Here is a 14,189-nt window from a genome sequence, read left to right on the forward strand (position 1 = left end):
ATTTATTTTAATAGTCTAATTTATTTGGCTGCATAGGTTTTGTATGGTTCATTACAGACAAATAAAAGCCCTGAGGAATTTTCAATCAAAAAAGCCAGATTCTGCCACCTTCCATTGAAATGAATAGCACTTTACTTCACTGAAATTTAAAAACAAATCAAAGCAATAACAGCGTGGAGGTCAGATTCTGAACCAAAATTAGACATATTTAGAAAATGATGACAGTTAGGAGATAGGTAACAGAAGACATGGGGTTACAGCCACAAAGCTCATAAGACAAAGTTAGGATGCAGACAAAGGCAGGAGTTTAGCCAGGAAAGGCTAACCAGAAGAATTTGGAAAAGAGAGGTTGCCTAACATGAGAGACTGCCAACTATTTTCTAACCAGCTGTTAGAATGGCTTAACAGATCTTTTGCCAAAAATCTTTCACTTGGATAGTAGGAGGAGTAGAATAGTTCTAGTAGACCTACACTGCATCAGGACTCCAGCAGATGTGCTGTGGTGGAGGGTAGGCTTACATCATTGAAACCATAAACCCAGGACACATCCTAAAAAAAGAACAAGATACAAGGATACATGCAGGAGACAGTGCTGATGGTGATTTCCAGAGGGCAGATGTGTCCTCCAAAAGGCCTATTTGGTTAAAGGTGTTGGTGGAGCATCAATTACAATGCCACTAGCTGCAAGTGTAATAGTTTAAGTGTTATAAAAGCAAGTGCCATTCTATTAACTTCTCACATTTCTACTTGCCCATAGCTACTTGGAGAATAATGCCAGATGACATGCAACCTATTGCAACCTATCAAGGGCATGCAGCTGTTCATGACTGAAAAGAAATTTTGCTATAGTCAGTACAGAAATAGTAACTGACAACTTGCTTGAAAGCTAAAAAAAAATATTTAAAAAAAATCACAGTGCATGCTCTTGGCATCCATGCCATCTTCTTGAAGTACTGTAAATGCTCCATTTGCTTCCAGATTATAGAGCCCATAGATTGTACTGTTAGGTAAACATGCTGTCTGTGGTTAACCTTAAGGAATGTGTAATTAAATCCATCCAGTAACAAATTCCCTGGCTGCTTGCTAAAACTATCATTACAACTGGAAAGAAGGTGCTTTATTACTGCAGCTCTTCCTGGTTGATACTGCTGACCAAAGATTCTGTTACTGGTATTAGCATGTGCACTTTGGTTTCTCTCATTAAACTGATTTAAACAACCCTTGGCTTTTATATGGAGGTTTTCTGTTGTAGAGTTCAACCAAGAAGCCATTAGTTCAACCAAGAGGCAATTAGAAAACTGTTCTCTACTGAGATGTAGCTCTATGACAATCACAGCTAAAGGAGAGAAAACAGCATATTGATAACAGAAGGTATATCAAAATGTATTCTCTCTGTAGGAGGGAAATATATGCTAGGTAGCTCAATTATAAGAAAGAGAGGAAATACATTAATGTTTTTCCATCCATACAACTATGGTTCAGATTATGTCTAGGAGCAGAGCTGCTGGTCCAACTCTTCAGGTGATGTAAATCAATTCAGTTCTATTGACAACCGAAGAACTCACCTATAGCATCTACCTTCAATCTGTGTCAAGCACATTATCTTCTGTTGACCTTCACAATGTTGTCAAGTAACAGCAACCCTGGAGACTAGCCACAAAACTAAAAATAATGCTTTTAGAGTTCTGTTTATTTTCCTTCTGACTCTAGGGCAAACCAACACAAAGAAGCATTCTCAGGAGGTGCCACAGGGAAGGCGACAATACTCATTCTCCCTGCTACACTCTGAAAAGATGTAATGCAGCTTCCCTTAGTACACCCCATAGGTAGGTTTAGTCTGAGATGTGCTTCCTTCTGTGCAACCTGCATTGCACTAAGAGTGTAAAGTCTGAAGCAGGAATGCAGTGCATCACTTTCCTTGCAATTTCCCTGTTGGTCTAATAAAAGGTATCATTTTGGAACCAAGAGTTCTAGTTTTTTTTGTGTGTCACTGAGGTGCTCTCTAGTGCAGGCCTCTGATGGTACAGACATGCCTTTAGTGTTCACATTGCCAAGGTTTTTTCTTGCACCGTGAGGACAGAAACATACCTTCAAAAAAGTGAGAGCAGAGATTCAGATTTATTTGCATGTTAGCAGGGTAAAGCATTTTAAGATATTAAATAATATAACAAAGGTTGGCAACACTGTTATTAAATCTATTGAAATATTAACAATATTAAACCAATTGCAACATGTAATAGCAGTAACAGACTTACAACTTTGCATAAGACATTGTATAAAGCCTAACTACTGTACTCAAACCTTTGTTTCACTTAGGTTTGGCATGTTTAACATAGGGTCAAGGGGCTGATTATCCTCTCCTGTGGTAAGATGATATTATTCAAGAAGCAAATAAAAATTCTGTACTTGAGTTTCCTGAATCCTATTACTGTGGAAGTGCATCCAGCTGTGTCACACCTAATTGTTTCCGTTACTTCAGAAAAGAGGCAGGAGCAAGGAGCACAGTGTGGTTGCAACAAAGATGATCACTAATCAGGATAACTAGGAAGTGACAGCTAGACTGCAGTTCTTTCTAGTGAAGTCAAACTTACAATATGTCGATTCTCATCTCTCAGCACAAATAAATTCTTCTGTTAACCAGGTATACAAAAAGAGTTATTTTAAAATCAAATCAAATCAAATAATAAAAAAGTTGGCAATCAGTTGTTCCCTATGTCTACTTAGGACAAAATAAGACATAAGGAAGAAGCTGCAACGAGGCAGATTTTGGTGAGTTATTAGGTAAAACTTTCTAACTACAGTATAACCTCATCAAGCTGGATATCAAAAATCCAGAATTATCAAAAATCTGGCACTTCCCCCACCACGCCGGGACTGGCTGCCACTCCTCCCCACCCTATCAGATGCGGAGAGGGAAGCTTGCATGTGGTGGCTACTGCTGCCATTCACCACCCTGTGCTGCCACTCCATGCATAGCCACTGCTCTAGGACCGGCCGCTGCCCCGACTGCTCCACAACTGGCCACCGCACCAGTTTCAAAAATCCAGCATTTTCAAATTTCCGGTAGGTGCTCAGCCCCGAGCATGCTGGATTTATGAGGTTATATTGTATGAAGGGGTTTAAGGACTGGAACAAATTATGAGAGATGCTGTGGAATCTGTGATGCTGGAAGTTCTTACATGCAGCTTAGAGACATTTGTCTGAGAAGGATCATCCTTGCCTAAACTATCTTGAGGGAGGAGGGAGGGGAGTTGGACTAGCCTTTCCCAACCCTATTCTTCTTTGATTCTATATCAAAGCACTGAAAAAAGTAAACACAGGACTCATATTATCCATCACAAGAAGATAGTTGCATCTGGGAAGCAATGAGCATAATGGCTACAAATGGATGTTACATTTGTCCTGAGATATACCATTTTATTCCAGAATAAAATACAACTAATCATTCATGTGTCCATGCCCAGCATAAATCCTATAAAGATTCATGGGATAAGAAGTACCAACAGTTTATTCCAGAACATTGCAAAGTACCTCTGAATGCTTATCCTGAGATTACATCATTAACTTAATGGCAGAAAAGTGGCCGTGCATTAACCCCCTGATTGAAAGGGCAATGTGCGTACATGCCAATTTCAGAATATTTCTGTTCTGTGACACACACAGGCACAACTTGTCCAGGGACAAATGTAGCATTTGTTCCTAGCCAATAAGTGCTTAAGCAGTGCCCAGCAATGTAGCACGAGGCTCCAAAAGTGGGTGGAGAGAACATGGATCCAGACTCTGGAACAATCTCCATGTTTCTTATGCTGTTTCAGCTGATTGAAACCACAGAGTCCACAATAAGGTACTGCTGAGTTACATTTTACCAGAAAGAAACAAGAAATTAAATTCCTATTATAATGCTGTTAATATAAATGCTTGCGTTTGGGGGCGCATCCAGACGAGCATACAGGTGCCTCTTGCAGTATCCCAAACCAGTCTGAGATGGTGCAAGTGGCACACAATGAAAAAATGTTCCCCACACTGCATTTTTGCAGGGCAACATTTGTTTTAATTGTGGGAAAAAATGGATTTTGGGGTATTTTAAAGAGTGAATTTAGGATTTTTTTTTATCAGATATTTTGCAGTTTTTAATGGGAAACACCAGAATTCTTGCTAGTGAGTCAAGTGGCAGGACCCAGGCAAAGGAGACTGCTCAGAGCTGGCACCTGGGACCCAGTTGGAAGTGGCTGACCTCCTGGCTACTTGGGGCCAGGAAGGCATGCTTTGACAGTTCAAAGCAGGCCACCACACTGAAAACATCTCTCACCCAGACAGCAGGGCAGTAGCACACACGGCCTCAGTACCGCACAATGGCCAACTGTGCAGCCACAGCACACTGGCAGCTGGCGCAGAGGTGCAGATGCCTCTGCTATGGCCGTGTAGTCCCCATCCAGGTCTGGCAGGCATGCAGCCTTGGGGCCACATGCTGTTGCAGGTAGCAGCAGATCACAGCCAGGCAGCAGCCCGCACTGCCAGACTGCTGCAGTGGGTAGAGGGTGCAGGGAACTCTCAGTTAGGTCTGCTTCAGCACTACAGCTGGCACAAAGGGTAATGTCCCCAGGTACCAATTGGCTGGGCCCCAGAACTTCCTGTCTATTTGTCTCATTCAATTACTGTGGAACCTAAGACCCACCGGGCTAACTAGTAGCCCCTACTTTACAGGGGCTAATGAATGAATGAAACAACAAAATTTCAGGGACAACAGAAGCAAAAAACAGGATGGGAGTGTTGAGTGGGCCAAGGGGTCAAAAATGTGAAAATGGGTGCTCCTGAGGGGGACACCAAGCAGAGCCTCCTGGGCCGTGCCCACCAGTACTCAAAGCCGTCAGAAGTGTGTGTGGACCAGTTAAAATAAAATGGCCTCACAGTCCCCAGACACCTTTCCAGCCAGAGACTCCTTACTGGTCACATACAGGGCCCGCTTGGCCAGGGCCAGGCAGAGGTTGACCAGGAGGGGGACTTGGTGGCGCCATGGATGTGGTGTCCAAAAATAAAAAGGTTGGGGATAAAGTTAATTCAGAACCTCAGGAAGAAGTTCTGGAGGTAGAGGGACTGCAGGCTGGGGCACTCAAGAGTCATGTGCACCAGGGTCTCCCTCTGCCCACAGAAGGGTCAGGAGACTGGTGTGTTTGTAACGCTTGCCACATACATGCCCATGGTGATGGCTCCATGGGGGAGCCACCAGCTGAGGTCCCTAGTGCCTTGTGGGATGAGGGTGGAGTGCAGGTTCAGCCACTGGGGATCCCCAAATACGCCCTTGCTGAGCAGGTCTCGCTACTTGGTGTGTGAATGGGACATAAGGGCAGCATGGTGGATCATGCAGCACACAAGCATGTAAAGGTGGCAGTAACGGATGATGGAGAAGCAGAGCGGCTTGGTGTCCTCCAGCCAGCTCAGGTAGTGGAGCAGGGAGTGCCATGAGGCTGGGCAAGGCTCCAGCTCCCCAAAAAACTCCAGCAGGCTGGAGGACATGGGCAGAGTGGAGATCAGCATCACGCAGGACCTGGTTTCATAGTTGGTAGGGTCAGAAGGGACTTGAGCAGATCATCAAATGACCCCGGCTAGGCGGTTATCTAGCCTCCTTTTAAAGACCCCCAGAGTAGGAACAAGCACAGCTTCCCTTGGAAGTTGGTTCCAGATCCTAGCCGCCATGACTGTGAAATAGTGCGCCCTGATGTCTAGCCTGAACCTACTCTCAATCAACTTGTAGCTGTTATTCATAGTTACTCCTGGTAGTATTCAGGGGAACAGGGACTCTCCCATTCCCCACTCGTCCCCCCTGGTAACTTTATAGACAGCCGCTGCATCCCCTTTCAGCCTTCTCTTGTGGAGGCTGAACAGGTTTAGGTCCCATTCAGACCTGCTCAGCAAGGCTATGGCCTCTCCTCATTGGGCCTGCCCTGCTGTCCCCTGACCATGTGAGTGGCCCTCCTCTGGACTCTCTGAATGCTGTCCACATCCCTCCTGAAGTGTGGCACCCAGAACTGGATGCAGTACTCCAACTGCAGCCAGACCAATGTCACATAGAGGGGGAGGATCACTTCCTTGGACCTGCTTAAGATGCATCTGTGGATGCATGACAAGCTGCGGTTGGCCTTCCTGACTGCCTCCCCACACAGCCGGCCCATGTTCATCTTGGCATCATTGATAATTCCAAGATCCTTTTCTGCCTCTGCACTGACAAGAAGGGAGTTCCCCAGCCTGTAGGTATGCTGCTGGTTCTTCCTCCCTAGGTGCAGCACCTTGTACTTGTCAGTGTTGAAACCCATCCTGTTCTCATCTGCCCACCCCTGTAACCTGTCTAGGTCCAATTGCAGCCTATTCCTCCCTTCTAACATGCCCACATTCCCCCACATCTTAGTGTCATCAGCAAATTTGAACAGGGTGCTTTTTACCCCCTTGCCCAAGTCACTAATGAAGATACTGAACAGTGAGGGCCCAAGGACAGAGCCCTGCAGAACCCCACTGCCCACATCCCTCCAGGTCGAAAATGACCCATCCACCACCACTCTCTGGGTGCGGCCCTCCAGCCATTTGACTGTGTAAGTGTCGGCACCATAGTCCCCCAGTTTTTTAATGAGAATGGGGTCAGACACAGTATTGAAGGCCTTCTGAAAGTCCAGGAAAACTACGTCCACTGCTACCCCTGCATCTAAGGATTTTGTGACCTGGTCATAAAAAGCCACCAGGTTGGTCTGACAGGACCTGCCTCTAATGAACCCGTGTCGGTCACCCCTAACATAACCTCCCCTGCTGGCCCCTCATGCACATGTGCCAGGATAATCCTCTCAGAAAGCTTACCCAGGATCAAGGTAAAACTAACTGGCCTATAGTTTCCCGGGTCCTCCTCCCTCCTTTCTTTGAAGATGGGAATCACGTTGGCCCTCTTCCAGGCCTCTGGCATCACAAGTGCTTGTAAAACCGTGCTGGGGTCCTACAATGACCTCAGCTAATTCCCTCAGCAGTCTGGGGTGGAGATCGTCCGGACCAGCTGATTTAAATACATCCAGTCCCTCCAGAAGTTCCCTGACTAGATCCTCACTGACCCTTGGCCTAGGTGCACCTCCCCTGGGGCCTGAGGGTGGGGGCTGATCCGGTCCCTGCTCAGGAAAATAGAGGCAAAGAAGTTGTTAAATAGGTTAGCTTTGTTGTCTGGTGTGACTACCAGATTTCCTAGCGTGTCTTGCAGGGGCCCCACATTACCCGGTACCTTCTTTTTGCCCCCGGTGTATTTAAAAAATGACTTCTTGTTGTCCTTGACCTGGGTAGCTAGTCGCAGTTCCATTTCTGTCTTAGCCTTCCTAACCGCCCCCTGCATCCCCAAGCAACCGCAGTATGGTCCTCCCTGGTGATGGCCCCTCCCTTCTATTGGGTGTGTACCTCCCTTTAGCTAGGAGACATTCCCGGATGCTTTTGGTGAGCCATGGGGGCTTTTGCGCCCTCCTGTTCTGAGTTGGGATTACCTCCCTTTGGGCTTGGAGGATCGTCTCCTTAAGGAGCGACCACTCTTCTTGGACACCTGACTCTCCTCCCCTCTGGGACCTCAGTACCTCCCTGACTATTCTCTCCTTATCTCATTGAAATCCGCCCTCCTGAAATCTAGGGCTGCTGCCTTGCTGCAAGCCTTTGCCACCTTGTGCTGTATGGTGAATTCCAGCAGGCAATGATCACTGTCACCCAGGTGGTCAAGCACCCGCAGCCCCCTCACCAGGTCATCACCCGTGGACAGCACCAGGTCCAACAGGGCATCTCCCCTGGTGGGGCTGTGCACCTCCTGGGTTAGATGGAGGTCCTACATTCTGGCTAGGAACCTATGTGAGCGGTCAGACCTGGCTGACTACTCTTCCCAGCAGATGTCTGGAAAGTTCAGGTCACCCATGATGACCACGTCCTTTGACCTAACTACCTCTGTGAGCTGACTTAAGAATTCCCAGTCTAGCTCTTCCCCTTGGTTGGGTGGTCTGTAGTAGACCCCCACTGTTAAGTCTCTTTCCCCTCGACTGCCTTGTACTCTAACCCAAAGCTCTTCAGAGTGCCCTTCCTCTGACTCCGTGCTACTTGATGAGGAAGTGTATTCCTCCTTAATGTAGAGTGCCACACCCCTGCCTTTCTTCCCTGTCCTGTCCCTTCTATACAGCCTATAGCCATTGATATTCACTGCCCAGTAGTGCGTTGGGTCCCACCACGTTTCTGTGAGCCCCACTGAACAGGATGCGGTTCAACAAGGACAAGTGCAGAGTGCTGCACCTGGGGAGAGGGAACCAGCATTATGGTTATAGATTAGGGGCTGACCCTCTCAGCAGCACAGAGGCAGAGAGAGATCTTGGAGTCATGACTGACTTGAAGATGAATACGAGTTGCCAATGCGATGAAGCAATAGGCAGAGCCAACCGCACCCTGTCATGCATCAACAGGAGCATCACTAACTGGTCCAAACAGGTTTTTCTCCCCCTCTATGCAGTGCTGGTCAGGCCGCAGCTGGAGTACTGTGTCCAGTTCTGGGCACCGCACTTCAAGAGGGACATGGAGAACCTGGAGAGGGCCCAGAGGAGGGCCACTCGTATGGTTGGGGGCCTCCATGGCCAGCCCTATGAGAAGAGGCTGAGGGACCTGAATCTCTTCAGTCTCCACAAGAAGAGACTGAGGGGTGAACTTGTGGCTGCCTACAACCTTATCGGGGCCAGCAGCAGGAACTCGGGGAAAGTCTGTTCACCAGGGCCCCCCTTGCAGTCACCAGGAACGATGGCCATAAGCTGAGGGAGGATAGGTTTAGGTTAGAAATTAGGAAGAACTACTTCACGGTAAGGGTGGCCAGAGCCTGGAATAGGCTTCCCAGAGAGGTGGTGCTCTCACCTTCCCTGGAGATCTGCAAGAGGAGACTGATAGGCACCTGGCTGGGGTCTTATGACCCCTCCCACCCCCAGTGCTCATTCCTGCCCATGGCAGGGGGTCAGACTGGATGATCTATCTAGGTCCCTTCCAACTCACTGATTCTATGATTCTATGACTATGTCTGGATTGTTGTCAGCTAGCAGGAGGGTAAGTTTCTCCTGCTTGTTTGCCATACTACAAGTGTTTGTGTAGAGGCATTTGAGGCCTCCTGAGGATTTGTGCACTGGCCCCCTAATCTCAGCATTGCCCTGGCCCCTCTTGCTAACTGGGTATATGTTCTGCTTGTCGGTCTAGGCTGGGCTGTACTTGTGGGTGCTGTTTGCTTTAGTGGTCCAATGCTTCCTCCACCCTCATCTTCCCCTTCCCTTTCAATAATGACTCCAAGATCCTTTTCTGCCTCTGGGCTGATGAGAAGGGAGTTTCCCAGCCTGTAGGTATGTGGCTGGTTCTCTCTCCCCAGGTGCAGCACCTTGCACTTATCAGTATTGAATCCTATCCTATTCTCATCCTCCCACCCCTGTAACCAGTCCAGATCTAGTTGCAGCCTGTCCCTCCCTTCTATCATGCACACCTCTCCCCACATATGTGTCATTTGCAAATTTAAACAAGGTACTTTTCACCCCCCTCATCCAAGTCACTGATGAAGATGTTGAACAGTGCAGGCCTGAGAACCGAGCCCTAGGGGACCCCACTGCCCACATCCTTCCAGGTCAAAAATGACCCTTCCACCACCACTCTCTGGGTGCAGCCTTCTAGCCAATTTGTGACCCATCTGACTGTGTAGGCATCAGTGCCACAGTCACCTAATTTTTTGATGAGAATGGGGTGAGAGACAGTGTTGAAGGCCTTCCTAAAGTCCAGAAAGACTACGTCCACCATGACACCTGCATCTAAGGATTTTGTGACCTGGTTGTAAAAGGTCTGACAGGACCTGCCCCTAATGAACCCATGTTGGTTGCCCCTAAGCATAATCTCCCCTGCTGCTCCCTGGCAGCTGTGCTCCTGGATCCATCCCTCACTGGATGGTGAATTCCAGTAGGCGATGATCGCTATTGCCCAGGTGGTCGAGAACTCATTGACAAAGGCAAGGGTGTTGGGAGGTAACAAAGGCAAGGGCATCATTGGGTGACTTGCACCCGTGGGGCCTGGATTCTCCACCGCTGGCCCTTCCAGCTGGGGTGCATTGCTGTTGTGTGGTATAGTGCGGTGCCTGCCCTGCCAAGTGGGGGGTAGCGGCATGCAGCAGAGGACCCTCACCATGAGGCAGGGCAGCAACAGCAGCAGCAGCCCAAGGCAGTAAGGGGTGTGGCCAACTTACCTCCAAAAGCTATGAGAACAAGGCAGCAGCTAGCAGTAGCTAGACGTAGGAAAGGGCCTACCCATCTTCTCCCAAGAAGCTCCTGAGACATTTGCAATGTATAGCTGGTGCACACGTGTATACATACACCCCGAGATTGGTGGTGCACCCTGTGCAATCAGCCACCACCAAGGCTGTCTGCGGCATCTGCAGGCAGTCGCCACTCACCACCCAACCCTCACCATTGACACTGGTGATGATGGCAACAGCAGGTTGTCACTGGCTGCTGGTCGGCACTCACCACTCTCCTCACCCCACTGCTGTCACTGCTGCCGTCACCTATGATCAGTCACAGTGACCCCTCCCCCCCACAGCCTCTGGGGGCACGCATCATTCATGTCCTGAGACCAAGCCTGCAGCAACCAGCAGCAGCAGCAGCTGTAGCAGCATCCTGGGACAAGATGAGGCATGGCCAACTTCCTCCCAGAGGCTCCTCCCCCAGAAGCTCCTGGCTATTTGTATCTTCCATATTAACATGGGCCTAAAGGCCCACCCAGCTAACTAATACCCCCTTTTTGGGGCCAAAGGGTGAAAGATGCAACTAATTTCTTAGGACAACAAAAGCAAAAAGATGATAGGAGTGACATGGAGGGATAAAGGGTCAAAATGTGAAAATAAGTTCTCCTGAGGGGAACACCAAGCAGAGCTGACTAGGCCACACCCACTGGTCCTCAAAGGCATCCAAGAAGCCATTGGACGCTGCCCACTGGTGCTTTGCATGGAAACATGCTCAGACAAGTGAAAGAAAAGCAGCCCCATGGTTTCCAAGTACCTACCTGGCCAGAGCCTCCTTCCTGGTCAAGTACAGGACCCACTTGGCCAGGACCAGGAGGAGGTTGACCAGGAGTTCCCAGGACTTGGTGGGGCTGTGGATGGGGTGACCAAAAACAAAAAAGGTGGGAGGTGGAAGTGGAGGAGCTGCAGCCTGGTGAACTCAAGGATCATGTGCACCTGGGTCTCCCTCTGCCTGCAGAAGGGCCACATACATGCCTGTGGCAATGGCTCCATGGAGGAGCCACAGCTGAGGTCCCCAGTGGCTTGTGGGATAAGGGTGGAGTACAGACTCAACCACTGGGTACCCCAGCCACACCCTTGCCAAGGCAAGGCAAGGCAAGGCAAGGCACCAGCCCCACAACAAACTTCATGGGCTGGAAGATGCTGGAGGTCAGGGACCACCACCACACAGGACCTGTTCAACAAAGGCAAGGGTGGCAGGAGATAGGGCAGAATTCACCTCCTGGACCAGATGGCAGGTTGCACGTGTTGTGGGTAGATCTATGTGCTGGGCCAGTGCAGCAGGGTCCACCCATTCCTGCCTATTGTAATCCAGGAGGTCTCCAATATGGGTGACAGCAGCCAGGATCAGCCTGTGTTGCAACCAGGACACCTCTGCCATTGGCATCTCCAGCTGGGGGTTCCAGAGGAGGGGCTTGATGAGCAGGTTGGTGTCCTGGGTGAGTTGCAGGGGACCTGGAGGTGGAATCCAGCCTCCAGGCCCAGAGGAGGTCCTGGTAGAAATTTTACAGCCCTCACAAGTCCTGCAGAGATAAGCCCTACCAGCCGAGGAGCTGCCAGTCATATCAGAGCTCCCAGGAGAAGGAAGGCATGCCCCAGGTGGCCCCATGTCACATAGCTACTGACACCATATAGCAGTCATTGAAGGGCCTGTAGGCAGAACATCAGGGCCTGGCTGCACAGGCAAACCAGGCCCTGGCTGCCCTTCCACAAGGGGAAAACAGGGTGGCTACCATGCAAGAAATGGGCCATTGGTTGGAGTCATCAGGGTCTCCTGTAAGAATACCACAGGGTACCCCCCTCCTGAAGGAAGGAGAGCACTCGGCATCTCTGGAGACCCTTCCTGCAGCCACAGACATTGAGGATCGTGATCTTACATGTCCTCATGGCTGGGGGTGGGGGGGTGGAGTAGACAGTTCAGCAGGGGCCTCACACATCTTAATGCCCAGCGTGGGGTGTGTCAGCTCGTGCAGCACCCTCCCATAAGTATAGCAGGCATCTACAATGGGCCTGCCTATAGATCTGGGAATTGCAGCTTTTGGGCCCCTTGCCTTCCCCTGCCAGTGCCCTTGCAGTAGTGAGGATGCTGTCAAAATCTCCCCAGCAGATCAAGGTGAGCTGTACCTTACTGGCAAGCCGCTGGGCATAATCATGGTCAAGAAATGCAAGTAGCTCGCCTGTGGGGACCACCAGGACTGAGAGGTCTGCAGGCTCTATGATGGAGCCTGCCAGTTCTCGGCCTTCCTCCTCCTGGTCCTGGGATTCAGTGGGCTCTTTAGGTACCGTCTGAACTCTGCTAAGACCCTGGATGGGATTGCAAGAGCACTGCAGCCCTTAGGATGGGGATGGGGGCGGGGGTAAGGATGGGGATGGGGTTCCCTCACAAGATGGCAGGGCAGAGCTGGAAACCCAGGGGGTTTGCATGGGGTCCCCAACAAGATCTGACTGTTGGTCTGGGGAATCCACCCTGACCCCCTCTGGCATGGGACCATTGAGCGGGCTAGTAGCAAGGTTTCATAGTTTCTAGGGTCGGAAGGGACCTGAGCAGATCATCTAATCCGACCCCCTGCCATGGCAGGAAAGAGTACTGGGCTCAAACGACCCTAGCAAGATGTGCATCTAACCTCCTCTTAAACACCCCCAGGGTAGGAGCCTGCACCACTTCTCTTGGAAGTTGGTTCCAGATCCTAGCCGCCCTGACCATGAAGTAGCGCCTCCTGATATCTAACCTAAACCTACCCTCTGCCAGCTTGTGACCGTTATTCCTGGTCACTCCTGGCGGTGCTCGGGGGAACAGTGACTCCCCCAATGCCTGCTGATCCCCCCTGACTAGTTTATAACAGGCCACGAGATCCCCCCTCAGCCTTCTCTTTTGGAGGCTGAACAGGTTCAGGTCCTGTAGCCTCTCCTCATAGGGCCTGCCCTGCTGTCCCCTGACCATGCGAGTGGCCTCCTCTGGACTCTCTCCATGTTGTCCACATCCCTCTTGAAATGCGGCGCCCAGAACTGGACGCAGTACTCCAGCTGCGGCCTGACCAGTGCCGCATACAGGGGGAGGATCACCTCTTTGGACCTGCTCGAGATGCATCTGTGGATGCATGACAAGGTGCGGTTGGCCTTCCTAACTGCCTCTCCACACTGCCAGCCCATGTTCATCTTGGAGTCAATGATGACCCGCAGATCCTTTTCCGCCTCCGTGCTGACAAGAGGGGAGTTCCCTAACCTGTAGGTATGGTGCCGGTTGTTCCTCCTGAGGTGCATCCCCTTGCACTTGTCTGTGTTGAAACCCATCCTATTCTCGTCCGCCCACCCTTGTAACCTGTCTAGGTCTGATTGTAGCCTGTTACATCCTTCCCGTGTGCCCACGTCCCCCCTCATCTTAGTGTCATCAGCAAATTTGAACAGGGTGCTTTTTACCCCCTCTTCCACATCACTGATGAAGATGTTGAACAGTGCAGGCCCGAGGACTGAGCCCTGCAGAACCACACTGGCCACGTCCTTCCAGGTCGAGAAGGACCCATCCACTACCACCCTCTGGGTGTGGACCTCCAGCCAGTTGGTGACCCATTTGACTGTGTGGGTGTCAACACCACAGCCCCCCAGTTTCTTAATGAGAACGGGGTGAGAGACAATGTCAAAAGCCTTCTGGAAGTCCAGGAAGACTATGTCCACTGCTACCCCTGCATCTAGTGATCTGGTGATCTGATCGTAAAAGGCCACCAGGTTGGTCTGACAGGACCTGCCACTGATGAACCCATGTTGGTTGCCCCTAAGCATGCAGTCCCCTGCTGGCCCCTACTGGATGTGTGCCAGCTTAATTTTCTCGAACAGCTTGCCTAGGATCGAGGTAAGACTAACCTCTGGGTTTGACTGGGAGGGGGGA

At 50.2% G+C, this 14,189-nt stretch overlaps 1 protein-coding gene across 1 annotated transcript in view; it reads right to left on the bottom strand.

Moving 5' to 3' along the window:
* The window catches only part of LOC149868490 (uncharacterized), a 181,328-nt gene that overhangs the window by 165,958 nt on the left and 1,181 nt on the right, over nucleotides 1-14,189 (bottom strand). The window lies entirely within an intron of this gene.

This window comes from Crocodylus siamensis, chromosome 3 (assembly GCF_052110815.1).
Source record: "Crocodylus siamensis isolate JL-2025a chromosome 3, ASM5211081v1, whole genome shotgun sequence".
Lineage (NCBI taxonomy): Eukaryota > Metazoa > Chordata > Crocodylia > Crocodylidae > Crocodylus > Crocodylus siamensis.